The 9841-nt window shown below is 47.3% G+C and overlaps 30 non-coding genes across 30 annotated transcripts; all 30 read right to left on the bottom strand.

Moving 5' to 3' along the window:
* Positions 1-288: 288 nt before the first annotated feature.
* Positions 289-407, bottom strand: LOC138551677 (5S ribosomal RNA). The gene has a single exon (XR_011295391.1). It is a non-coding gene; the product is annotated as a 5S ribosomal RNA (ribosomal RNA).
* Positions 408-513: 106 nt separating this feature from the next.
* On the bottom strand, positions 514-632 carry LOC138552902 (5S ribosomal RNA). Its single transcript, XR_011296580.1, has one exon. It is a non-coding gene; the product is annotated as a 5S ribosomal RNA (ribosomal RNA).
* Positions 633-739: 107 nt separating this feature from the next.
* LOC138551676 (5S ribosomal RNA) lies at positions 740-858 on the bottom strand. Its single transcript, XR_011295390.1, has one exon. It is a non-coding gene; the product is annotated as a 5S ribosomal RNA (ribosomal RNA).
* A 463-nt stretch (positions 859-1321) lies between these two features.
* Positions 1322-1440, bottom strand: LOC138551675 (5S ribosomal RNA). The gene has a single exon (XR_011295389.1). It is a non-coding gene; the product is annotated as a 5S ribosomal RNA (ribosomal RNA).
* Positions 1441-1546: 106 nt separating this feature from the next.
* Positions 1547-1665, bottom strand: LOC138553093 (5S ribosomal RNA). Its single transcript, XR_011296770.1, has one exon. It is a non-coding gene; the product is annotated as a 5S ribosomal RNA (ribosomal RNA).
* A 655-nt stretch (positions 1666-2320) lies between these two features.
* LOC138551674 (5S ribosomal RNA) lies at positions 2321-2439 on the bottom strand. Its single transcript, XR_011295388.1, has one exon. It is a non-coding gene; the product is annotated as a 5S ribosomal RNA (ribosomal RNA).
* Positions 2440-2545: 106 nt separating this feature from the next.
* On the bottom strand, positions 2546-2664 carry LOC138551672 (5S ribosomal RNA). The gene has a single exon (XR_011295387.1). It is a non-coding gene; the product is annotated as a 5S ribosomal RNA (ribosomal RNA).
* Positions 2665-2770: 106 nt separating this feature from the next.
* Positions 2771-2889, bottom strand: LOC138551671 (5S ribosomal RNA). The gene has a single exon (XR_011295386.1). It is a non-coding gene; the product is annotated as a 5S ribosomal RNA (ribosomal RNA).
* Positions 2890-2995: 106 nt separating this feature from the next.
* Positions 2996-3114, bottom strand: LOC138551670 (5S ribosomal RNA). Its single transcript, XR_011295385.1, has one exon. It is a non-coding gene; the product is annotated as a 5S ribosomal RNA (ribosomal RNA).
* Positions 3115-3220: 106 nt separating this feature from the next.
* On the bottom strand, positions 3221-3339 carry LOC138552674 (5S ribosomal RNA). Its single transcript, XR_011296353.1, has one exon. It is a non-coding gene; the product is annotated as a 5S ribosomal RNA (ribosomal RNA).
* Positions 3340-3445: 106 nt separating this feature from the next.
* Positions 3446-3564, bottom strand: LOC138551669 (5S ribosomal RNA). Its single transcript, XR_011295384.1, has one exon. It is a non-coding gene; the product is annotated as a 5S ribosomal RNA (ribosomal RNA).
* Positions 3565-4038: 474 nt separating this feature from the next.
* Positions 4039-4157, bottom strand: LOC138551668 (5S ribosomal RNA). Its single transcript, XR_011295383.1, has one exon. It is a non-coding gene; the product is annotated as a 5S ribosomal RNA (ribosomal RNA).
* Positions 4158-4263: 106 nt separating this feature from the next.
* On the bottom strand, positions 4264-4382 carry LOC138552588 (5S ribosomal RNA). Its single transcript, XR_011296268.1, has one exon. It is a non-coding gene; the product is annotated as a 5S ribosomal RNA (ribosomal RNA).
* A 106-nt stretch (positions 4383-4488) lies between these two features.
* LOC138552901 (5S ribosomal RNA) lies at positions 4489-4607 on the bottom strand. Its single transcript, XR_011296579.1, has one exon. It is a non-coding gene; the product is annotated as a 5S ribosomal RNA (ribosomal RNA).
* A 655-nt stretch (positions 4608-5262) lies between these two features.
* On the bottom strand, positions 5263-5381 carry LOC138551667 (5S ribosomal RNA). Its single transcript, XR_011295381.1, has one exon. It is a non-coding gene; the product is annotated as a 5S ribosomal RNA (ribosomal RNA).
* A 106-nt stretch (positions 5382-5487) lies between these two features.
* On the bottom strand, positions 5488-5606 carry LOC138552673 (5S ribosomal RNA). The gene has a single exon (XR_011296352.1). It is a non-coding gene; the product is annotated as a 5S ribosomal RNA (ribosomal RNA).
* Positions 5607-5713: 107 nt separating this feature from the next.
* On the bottom strand, positions 5714-5832 carry LOC138551665 (5S ribosomal RNA). Its single transcript, XR_011295379.1, has one exon. It is a non-coding gene; the product is annotated as a 5S ribosomal RNA (ribosomal RNA).
* A 463-nt stretch (positions 5833-6295) lies between these two features.
* Positions 6296-6414, bottom strand: LOC138553153 (5S ribosomal RNA). The gene has a single exon (XR_011296829.1). It is a non-coding gene; the product is annotated as a 5S ribosomal RNA (ribosomal RNA).
* Positions 6415-6520: 106 nt separating this feature from the next.
* Positions 6521-6639, bottom strand: LOC138551664 (5S ribosomal RNA). Its single transcript, XR_011295378.1, has one exon. It is a non-coding gene; the product is annotated as a 5S ribosomal RNA (ribosomal RNA).
* A 106-nt stretch (positions 6640-6745) lies between these two features.
* LOC138553047 (5S ribosomal RNA) lies at positions 6746-6864 on the bottom strand. Its single transcript, XR_011296724.1, has one exon. It is a non-coding gene; the product is annotated as a 5S ribosomal RNA (ribosomal RNA).
* Positions 6865-6970: 106 nt separating this feature from the next.
* Positions 6971-7089, bottom strand: LOC138551663 (5S ribosomal RNA). The gene has a single exon (XR_011295377.1). It is a non-coding gene; the product is annotated as a 5S ribosomal RNA (ribosomal RNA).
* A 106-nt stretch (positions 7090-7195) lies between these two features.
* Positions 7196-7314, bottom strand: LOC138551662 (5S ribosomal RNA). The gene has a single exon (XR_011295375.1). It is a non-coding gene; the product is annotated as a 5S ribosomal RNA (ribosomal RNA).
* A 106-nt stretch (positions 7315-7420) lies between these two features.
* On the bottom strand, positions 7421-7539 carry LOC138551364 (5S ribosomal RNA). Its single transcript, XR_011295086.1, has one exon. It is a non-coding gene; the product is annotated as a 5S ribosomal RNA (ribosomal RNA).
* Positions 7540-7645: 106 nt separating this feature from the next.
* Positions 7646-7764, bottom strand: LOC138551661 (5S ribosomal RNA). Its single transcript, XR_011295374.1, has one exon. It is a non-coding gene; the product is annotated as a 5S ribosomal RNA (ribosomal RNA).
* Positions 7765-8238: 474 nt separating this feature from the next.
* Positions 8239-8357, bottom strand: LOC138551660 (5S ribosomal RNA). Its single transcript, XR_011295373.1, has one exon. It is a non-coding gene; the product is annotated as a 5S ribosomal RNA (ribosomal RNA).
* A 106-nt stretch (positions 8358-8463) lies between these two features.
* LOC138553051 (5S ribosomal RNA) lies at positions 8464-8582 on the bottom strand. Its single transcript, XR_011296728.1, has one exon. It is a non-coding gene; the product is annotated as a 5S ribosomal RNA (ribosomal RNA).
* A 106-nt stretch (positions 8583-8688) lies between these two features.
* LOC138552899 (5S ribosomal RNA) lies at positions 8689-8807 on the bottom strand. Its single transcript, XR_011296577.1, has one exon. It is a non-coding gene; the product is annotated as a 5S ribosomal RNA (ribosomal RNA).
* Positions 8808-8914: 107 nt separating this feature from the next.
* On the bottom strand, positions 8915-9033 carry LOC138551659 (5S ribosomal RNA). The gene has a single exon (XR_011295372.1). It is a non-coding gene; the product is annotated as a 5S ribosomal RNA (ribosomal RNA).
* A 463-nt stretch (positions 9034-9496) lies between these two features.
* On the bottom strand, positions 9497-9615 carry LOC138551658 (5S ribosomal RNA). Its single transcript, XR_011295371.1, has one exon. It is a non-coding gene; the product is annotated as a 5S ribosomal RNA (ribosomal RNA).
* A 106-nt stretch (positions 9616-9721) lies between these two features.
* On the bottom strand, positions 9722-9840 carry LOC138551656 (5S ribosomal RNA). Its single transcript, XR_011295370.1, has one exon. It is a non-coding gene; the product is annotated as a 5S ribosomal RNA (ribosomal RNA).
* Between the last annotated feature and the right edge of the window lies 1 nt (position 9841).

Here is a 9841-nt window from a genome sequence, read left to right as displayed (position 1 = left end):
CATCCTGTTTCTGTTGCAGGGAGGTGGAGAGAACAATCAACACAATAACGGCTTTCTTTCATGCCTCTTGAAGGACTCAATATTCTCTGTACTGCATTACATGTGAAAGTCGATTTATTACCCATGAACACACTACCTGTATGCTAATTATATGTAAATAGGTAGCTCCAGCCCTCATAATGCTGTCCAACATTTCCGCTATAAAACGGGATACAATTATTTTGGAAACATACCAAATTTGAAAAGTAATTGAGAAGTTGCGCAATTACTAATCATGGAGCACAAAATAGCCTACAGCACCTGGTATTCCCAGGCGGTCTCCCATCCAGGTACTAACTAGGCCCGACACTGCTTAGCTTCCGAGATCAGACGAGATCGGGCGCATTCAGTGTGGTGTGGCCGTAGGCTCTGGGCCTAGTGAGTTTTGTACTTTTAAGCATCTAGTCGGCTAGACCTTGCAGTTTTGAAAGGCAATTGAGAAATGGCTCACTTCCTGAACTTGGAGCACAAAAAAGCCTACAGCACCTGGTATTCCCATGCGGTCTCCCATCCAGGTACTAACTAGGCCCGACACTGCTTAGCTTCCGAGATCAGACGAGATCAGGCGCATTCAGTGTGGTGTGGCCGTAGGCTCTGGGCCTAGTGAGTTTTGTACTTTTAAGCATCTAGTCGGCTAGACCTTGCAGTTTTGAAAGGCAATTGAGAAATGGCTCACTTCCTGAACTTGGAGCAAAAAAAAAGCCTACAGCACCTGGTATTCCCAGGCGGTCTCCCATCCAGGTACTAACTAGGCCCGACACTGCTTAGCTTCCGAGATCAGACGAGATCGGGCGCATTCAGTGTGGTGTGGCCGTAGGCTCTAGAAATGCTAAGAATATTACTCTTATGCATTTGCATTTAGTAAGCTAAGCCATGCAGCCACTTGCAACATGATACCACGCTCATCGCTCGATCAGGCTCGATCAGGCGAGATATATAAGACTGGTGGGCCCATTCAGGACTCCTATGTCTGGTAGGATAACTTTAATCCATCCATCCTGTTTCTGTTGCAGGGAGGTGGAGAGAACAATCAACACAATAACGGCTTTCTTTCATGCCTCTTGAAGGACTCAATATTCTCTGTACTGCATTACATGTGAAAGTCGATTTATTACCCATGAACACACTACCTGTATGCTAATTATATGTAAATAGGTAGCTCCAGCCCTCATAATGTTGTCCAACATTTCCGCTATAAAACGGGATACAATTATTTTGGAAACATACCAAATTTGAAAAGTAATTGAGAAGTTGTGCAATTACTAATCATGGAGCACAAAATAGCCTACAGCACCTGGTATTCCCAGGCGGTCTCCCATCCAGGTACTAACTAGGCCCGACACTGCTTAGCTTCCGAGATCAGACGAGATCGGGCGCATTCAGTGTGGTGTGGCCGTAGGCTCTGGGCCTAGTGAGTTTTGTACTTTTAAGCATCTAGTCGGCTAGACCTTGCAGTTTTGAAAGGCAATTGAGAAATGGCTCACTTCCTGAACTTGGAGCACAAAAAAGCCTACAGCACCTGGTATTCCCAGGCGGTCTCCCATCCAGGTACTAACTAGGCCCGACACTGCTTAGATTCCGAGATCAGACGAGATCGGGCGCATTCAGTGTGGTGTGGCCGTAGGCTCTGGTCCTAGTGAGTTTTGTACTTTTAAGCATCTAGTCGGCTAGACCTTGCAGTTTTGAAAGGCAATTGAGAAATGGCTCACTTCCTGAACTTGGAGCACAAAAAAGCCTACAGCACCTGGTATTCCCAGGCGGTCTCCCATCCAGGTACTAACTAGGCCCGACACTGCTTAGTGTGGTGTGGCCGTAGGCTCTAGAAATGCTAAGAATATTACTCTTATGCATTTGCATTTAGTAAGCTAAGCCATGCAGCCACTTGCAACATGATACCACGCTCATCGCTCGATCAGGCTCGATCAGGCGAGATATATAAGACTGGTGGGCCCATTCAGGACTCCTATGTCTGGTAGGATAACTTTAATCCATCCATCCTGTTTCTGTTGCAGGGAGGTGGAGAGAACAATCAACACAATAACGGCTTTCTTTCATGCCTCTTGAAGGACTCAATATTCTCTGTACTGCATTACATGTGAAAGTCGATTTATTACCCATGAACACACTACCTGTATGCTAATTATATGTAAATAGGTAGCTCCAGCCCTCATAATGTTGTCCAACATTTCCGCTATAAAACGGGATAAAATTATTTTGGAAACATACCAAATTTGAAAAGTAATTGAGAAGTTGTGCAATTACTAATCATGGAGCACAAAATAGCCTACAGCACCTGGTATTCCCAGGCGGTCTCCCATCCAGGTACTAACTAGGCCCGACACTGCTTAGCTTCCGAGATCAGACGAGATCGGGCGCATTCAGTGTGGTGTGGCCGTAGGCTCTGGGCCTAGTGAGTTTTGTACTTTTAAGCATCTAGTCGGCTAGACCTTGCAGTTTTGAAAGGCAATTGAGAAATGGCTCACTTCCTGAACTTGGAGCACAAAAAAGCCTACAGCACCTGGTATTCCCAGGCGGTCTCCCATCCAGGTACTAACTAGGCCCGACACTGCTTAGCTTCCGAGATCAGACGAGATCGGGCGCATTCAGTGTGGTGTGGCCGTAGGCTCTGGTCCTAGTGAGTTTTGTACTTTTAAGCATCTAGTCGGCTAGACCTTGCAGTTTTGAAAGGCAATTGAGAAATGGCTCACTTCCTGAACTTGGAGCACAAAAAAGCCTACAGCACCTGGTATTCCCAGGCGGTCTCCCATCCAGGTACTAACTAGGCCCGACACTGCTTAGCTTCCGAGATCAGACGAGATCGGGCGCATTCAGTGTGGTGTGGCCGTAGGCTCTGGGCCTAGGGAGTTTTGTACTTTTAAGCATCTAGTCGGCTAGACCTTGCAGTTTTGAAAGGCAATTGAGAAATGGCTCACTTCCTGAACTTGGAGCACAAAAAAGCCTACAGCACCTGGTATTCCCAGGCGGTCTCCCATCCAGGTACTAACTAGGCCCGACACTGCTTAGCTTCCGAGATCAGACGAGATCGGGCGCATTCAGTGTGGTGTGGCCGTAGGCTCTGGGCCTAGTGAGTTTTGTACTTTTAAGCATATAGTCGGCTAGACCTTGCAGTTTTGAAAGGCAATTGAGAAATGGCTCACTTCCTGAACTTGGAGCACAAAAAAGCCTACAGCACCTGGTATTCCCAGGCGGTCTCCCATCCAGGTACTAACTAGGCCCGACACTGCTTAGCTTCCGAGATCAGACGAGATCAGGCGCATTCAGTGTGGTGTGGCCGTAGGCTCTGGGCCTAGTGAGTTTTGTACTTTTAAGCATCTAGTCGGCTAGACCTTGCAGTTTTGAAAGGCAATTGAGAAATGGCTCACTTCCTGAACTTGGAGCACAAAAAAGCCTACAGCACCTGGTATTCCCAGGCGGTCTCCCATCCAGGTACTAACTAGGCCCGACACTGCTTAGCTTCCGAGATCAGACGAGATCGGGCGCATTCAGTGTGGTGTGGCCGTAGGCTCTAGAAATGCTAAGAATATTACTCTTATGCATTTGCATTTAGTAAGCTAAGCCATGCAGCCACTTGCAACATGATACCACGCTCATCGCTCGATCAGCGCTCGATCAGGCTCGATCAGGCGAGATATATAAGACTGGTGGGCCCATTCAGGACTCCTATGTCTGGTAGGATAACTTTAATCCATCCATCCTGTTTCTGTTGCAGGGAGGTGGAGAGAACAATCAACACAATAACGGCTTTCTTTCATGCCTCTTGAAGGACTCAATATTCTCTGTACTGCATTACATGTGAAAGTCGATTTATTACCCATGAACACACTACCTGTATGCTAATTATATGTAAATAGGTAGCTCCAGCCCTCATAATGCTGTCCAACATTTCCGCTATAAAACGGGATACAATTATTTTGGAAACATACCAAATTTGAAAAGTAATTGAGAAGTTGCGCAATTACTAATCATGGAGCACAAAATAGCCTACAGCACCTGGTATTCCCAGGCGGTCTCCCATCCAGGTACTAACTAGGCCCGACACTGCTTAGCTTCCGAGATCAGACGAGATCGGGCGCATTCAGTGTGGTGTGGCCGTAGGCTCTGGGCCTAGTGAGTTTTGTACTTTTAAGCATCTAGTCGGCTAGACCTTGCAGTTTTGAAAGGCAATTGAGAAATGGCTCACTTCCTGAACTTGGAGCACAAAAAAGCCTACAGCACCTGATATTCCCAGGCGGTCTCCCATCCAGGTACTAACTAGGCCCGACACTGCTTAGCTTCCGAGATCAGACGAGATCGGGCGCATTCAGTGTGGTGTGGCCGTAGGCTCTGGGCCTAGTGAGTTTTGTACTTTTAAGCATCTAGTCGGCTAGACCTTGCAGTTTTGAAAGGCAATTGAGAAATGGCTCACTTCCTGAACTTGGAGCACAAAAAAGCCTACAGCACCTGGTATTCCCATGCGGTCTCCCATCCAGGTACTAACTAGGCCCGACACTGCTTAGCTTCCGAGATCAGACGAGATCAGGCGCATTCAGTGTGGTGTGGCCGTAGGCTCTGGTCCTAGTGAGTTTTGTACTTTTAAGCATCTAGTCGGCTAGACCTTGCAGTTTTGAAAGGCAATTGAGAAATGGCTCACTTCCTGAACTTGGAGCACAAAAAAGCCTACAGCACCTGGTATTCCCAGGCGGTCTCCCATCCAGGTACTAACTAGGCCCGACACTGCTTAGTGTGGTGTGGCCGTAGGCTCTAGAAATGCTAAGAATATTACTCTTATGCATTTGCATTTAGTAAGCTAAGCCATGCAGCCACTTGCAACATGATACCACGCTCATCGCTCGATCAGGCTCGATCAGGCGAGATATATAAGACTGGTGGGCCCATTCAGGACTCCTATGTCTGGTAGGATAACTTTAATCCATCCATCCTGTTTCTGTTGCAGGGAGGTGGAGAGAACAATCAACACAATAACGGCTTTCTTTCATGCCTCTTGAAGGACTCAATATTCTCTGTACTGCATTACATGTGAAAGTCGATTTATTACCCATGAACACACTACCTGTATGCTAATTATATGTAAATAGGTAGCTCCAGCCCTCATAATGTTGTCCAACATTTCCGCTATAAAACGGGATACAATTATTTTGGAAACATACCAAATTTGAAAAGTAATTGAGAAGTTGTGCAATTACTAATCATGGAGCACAAAATAGCCTACAGCACCTGGTATTCCCAGGCGGTCTCCCATCCAGGTACTAACTAGGCCCGACACTGCTTAGCTTCCGAGATCAGACGAGATCGGGCGCATTCAGTGTGGTGTGGCCGTAGGCTCTGGGCCTAGTGAGTTTTGTACTTTTAAGCATCTAGTCGGCTAGACCTTGCAGTTTTGAAAGGCAATTGAGAAATGGCTCACTTCCTGAACTTGGAGCACAAAAAAGCCTACAGCACCTGGTATTCCCAGGCGGTCTCCCATCCAGGTACTAACTAGGCCCGACACTGCTTAGCTTCCGAGATCAGACGAGATCAGGCGCATTCAGTGTGGTGTGGCCGTAGGCTCTGGGCCTAGTGAGTTTTGTACTTTTAAGCATCTAGTCGGCTAGACCTTGCAGTTTTGAAAGGCAATTGAGAAATGGCTCACTTCCTGAACTTGGAGCAAAAAAAAAGCCTACAGCACCTGGTATTCCCAGGCGGTCTCCCATCCAGGTACTAACTAGGCCCGACACTGCTTAGCTTCCGAGATCAGACGAGATCGGGCGCATTCAGTGTGGTGTGGCCGTAGGCTCTAGAAATGCTAAGAATATTACTCTTATGCATTTGCATTTAGTAAGCTAAGCCATGCAGCCACTTGCAACATGATACCACGCTCATCGCTCGATCAGGCTCGATCAGGCGAGATATATAAGACTGGTGGGCCCATTCAGGACTCCTATGTCTGGTAGGATAACTTTAATCCATCCATCCTGTTTCTGTTGCAGGGAGGTGGAGAGAACAATCAACACAATAACGGCTTTCTTTCATGCCTCTTGAAGGACTCAATATTCTCTGTACTGCATTACATGTGAAAGTCGATTTATTACCCATGAACACACTACCTGTATGCTAATTATATGTAAATAGGTAGCTCCAGCCCTCATAATGTTGTCCAACATTTCCGCTATAAAACGGGATAAAATTATTTTGGAAACATACCAAATTTGAAAAGTAATTGAGAAGTTGTGCAATTACTAATCATGGAGCACAAAATAGCCTACAGCACCTGGTATTGCCAGGCGGTCTCCCATCCAGGTACTAACTAGGCCCGACACTGCTTAGCTTCCGAGATCAGACGAGATCGGGCGCATTCAGTGTGGTGTGGCCGTAGGCTCTGGGCCTAGTGAGTTTTGTACTTTTAAGCATCTAGTCGGCTAGACCTTGCAGTTTTGAAAGGCAATTGAGAAATGGCTCACTTCCTGAACTTGGAGCACAAAAAAGCCTACAGCACCTGGTATTCCCAGGCGGTCTCCCATCCAGGTACTAACTAGGCCCGACACTGCTTAGCTTCCGAGATCAGACGAGATCGGGCGCATTCAGTGTGGTGTGGCCGTAGGCTCTGGTCCTAGTGAGTTTTGTACTTTTAAGCATCTAGTCGGCTAGACCTTGCAGTTTTGAAAGGCAATTGAGAAATGGCTCACTTCCTGAACTTGGAGCACAAAAAAGCCTACAGCACCTGGTATTCCCAGGCGGTCTCCCATCCAGGTACTAACTAGGCCTGACACTGCTTAGCTTCCGAGATCAGACGAGATCGGGCGCATTCAGTGTGGTGTGGCCGTAGGCTCTGGGCCTAGTGAGTTTTGTACTTTTAAGCATCTAGTCGGCTAGACCTTGCAGTTTTGAAAGGCAATTGAGAAATGGCTCACTTCCTGAACTTGGAGCACAAAAAAGCCTACAGCACCTGGTATTCCCAGGCGGTCTCCCATCCAGGTACTAACTAGGCCCGACACTGCTTAGCTTCCGAGATCAGACGAGATCGGGCGCATTCAGTGTGGTGTGGCCGTAGGCTCTGGGCCTAGTGAGTTTTGTACTTTTAAGCATCTAGTCGGCTAGACCTTGCAGTTTTGAAAGGCAATTGAGAAATGGCTCACTTCCTGAACTTGGAGCACAAAAAAGCCTACAGCACCTGGTATTCCCAGGCGGTCTCCCATCCAGGTACTAACTAGGCCCGACACTGCTTAGCTTCCGAGATCAGACGAGATCGGGCGCATTCAGTGTGGTGTGGCCGTAGGCTCTGGGCCTAGTGAGTTTTGTACTTTTAAGCATCTAGTCGGCTAGACCTTGCAGTTTTGAAAGGCAATTGAGAAATGGCTCACTTCCTGAACTTGGAGCACAAAAAAGCCTACAGCACCTGGTATTCCCAGGCGGTCTCCCATCCAGGTACTAACTAGGCCCAACACTGCTTAGCTTCCGAGATCAGACGAGATCGGGCGCATTCAGTGTGGTGTGGCCGTAGGCTCTGGGCCTAGTGAGTTTTGTACTTTTAAGCATCTAGTCGGCTAGACCTTGCAGTTTTGAAAGGCAATTGAGAAATGGCTCACTTCCTGAACTTGGAGCACAAAAAAGCCTACAGCACCTGGTATTCCCAGGCGGTCTCCCATCCAGGTACTAACTAGGCCCGACACTGCTTAGCTTCCGAGATCAGACGAGATCGGGCGCATTCAGTGTGGTGTGGCCGTAGGCTCTAGAAATGCTAAGAATATTACTCTTATGCATTTGCATTTAGTAAGCTAAGCCATGCAGCCACTTGCAACATGATACCACGCTCATCGCTCGATCAGCGCTCGATCAGGCTCGATCAGGCGAGATATATAAGACTGGTGGGCCCATTCAGGACTCCTATGTCTGGTAGGATAACTTTAATCCATCCATCCTGTTTCTGTTGCAGGGAGGTGGAGAGAACAATCAACACAATAACGGCTTTCTTTCATGCCTCTTGAAGGACTCAATATTCTCTGTACTGCATTACATGTGAAAGTCGATTTATTACCCATGAACACACTACCTGTATGCTAATTATATGTAAATAGGTAGCTCCAGCCCTCATAATGCTGTCCAACATTTCCGCTATAAAACGGGATACAATTATTTTGGAAACATACCAAATTTGAAAAGTAATTGAGAAGTTGCGCAATTACTAATCATGGAGCACAAAATAGCCTACAGCACCTGGTATTCCCAGGCGGTCTCCCATCCAGGTACTAACTAGGCCCGACACTGCTTAGCTTCCGAGATCAGACGAGATCGGGCGCATTCAGTGTGGTGTGGCCGTAGGCTCTGGGCCTAGTGAGTTTTGTACTTTTAAGCATCTAGTCGGCTAGACCTTGCAGTTTTGAAAGGCAATTGAGAAATGGCTCACTTCCTGAACTTGGAGCACAAAAAAGCCTACAGCACCTGATATTCCCAGGCGGTCTCCCATCCAGATACTAACTAGGCCCGACACTGCTTAGCTTCCGAGATCAGACGAGATCGGGCGCATTCAGTGTGGTGTGGCCGTAGGCTCTGGGCCTAGTGAGTTTTGTACTTTTAAGCATCTAGTCGGCTAGACCTTGCAGTTTTGAAAGGCAATTGAGAAATGGCTCACTTCCTGAACTTGGAGCACAAAAAAGCCTACAGCACCTGGTATTCCCATGCGGTCTCCCATCCAGGTACTAACTAGGCCCGACACTGCTTAGCTTCCGAGATCAGACGAGATCAGGCGCATTCAGTGTGGTGTGGCCGTAGGCTCTGGGCCTAGTGAGTTTTGTACTTTTAAGCATCTAGTCGGCTAGACCTTGCAGTTTTGAAAGGCAATTGAGAAATGGCTCACTTCCTGAACTTGGAGCAAAAAAAAAGCCTACAGCACCTGGTATTCCCAGGCGGTCTCCCATCCAGGTACTAACTAGGCCCGACACTGCTTAGCTTCCGAGATCAGACGAGATCGGGCGCATTCAGTGTGGTGTGGCCGTAGGCTCTAGAAATGCTAAGAATATTACTCTTATGCATTTGCATTTAGTAAGCTAAGCCATGCAGCCACTTGCAACATGATACCACGCTCATCGCTCGATCAGGCTCGATCAGGCGAGATATATAAGACTGGTGGGCCCATTCAGGACTCCTATGTCTGGTAGGATAACTTTAATCCATCCATCCTGTTTCTGTTGCAGGGAGGTGGAGAGAACAATCAACACAATAACGGCTTTCTTTCATGCCTCTTGAAGGACTCAATATTCTCTGTACTGCATTACATGTGAAAGTCGATTTATTACCCATGAACACACTACCTGTATGCTAATTATATGTAAATAGGTAGCTCCAGCCCTCATAATGTTGTCCAACATTTCCGCTATAAAACGGGATACAATTATTTTGGAAACATACCAAATTTGAAAAGTAATTGAGAAGTTGTGCAATTACTAATCATGGAGCACAAAATAGCCTACAGCACCTGGTATTCCCAGGCGGTCTCCCATCCAGGTACTAACTAGGCCCGACACTGCTTAGCTTCCGAGATCAGACGAGATCGGGCGCATTCAGTGTGGTGTGGCCGTAGGCTCTGGGCCTAGTGAGTTTTGTACTTTTAAGCATCTAGTCGGCTAGACCTTGCAGTTTTGAAAGGCAATTGAGAAATGGCTCACTTCCTGAACTTGGAGCACAAAAAAGCCTACAGCACCTGGTATTCCCAGGCGGTCTCCCATCCAGGTACTAACTAGGCCCGACACTGCTTAGCTTCCGAGATCAGACGAGATCGGGCGCATTCAGTGTGGTGTGGCCGTAGGCT

Source organism: Ambystoma mexicanum, unplaced genomic scaffold (assembly GCF_040938575.1).
Source record: "Ambystoma mexicanum isolate Mex_15411 unplaced genomic scaffold, UKY_AmexF1_1 Mex_scaf106, whole genome shotgun sequence".
Classification (NCBI taxonomy): Eukaryota; Metazoa; Chordata; class Amphibia; order Caudata; family Ambystomatidae; genus Ambystoma; species Ambystoma mexicanum.
This window is presented reverse-complemented; position numbering and strand designations above follow the sequence as displayed.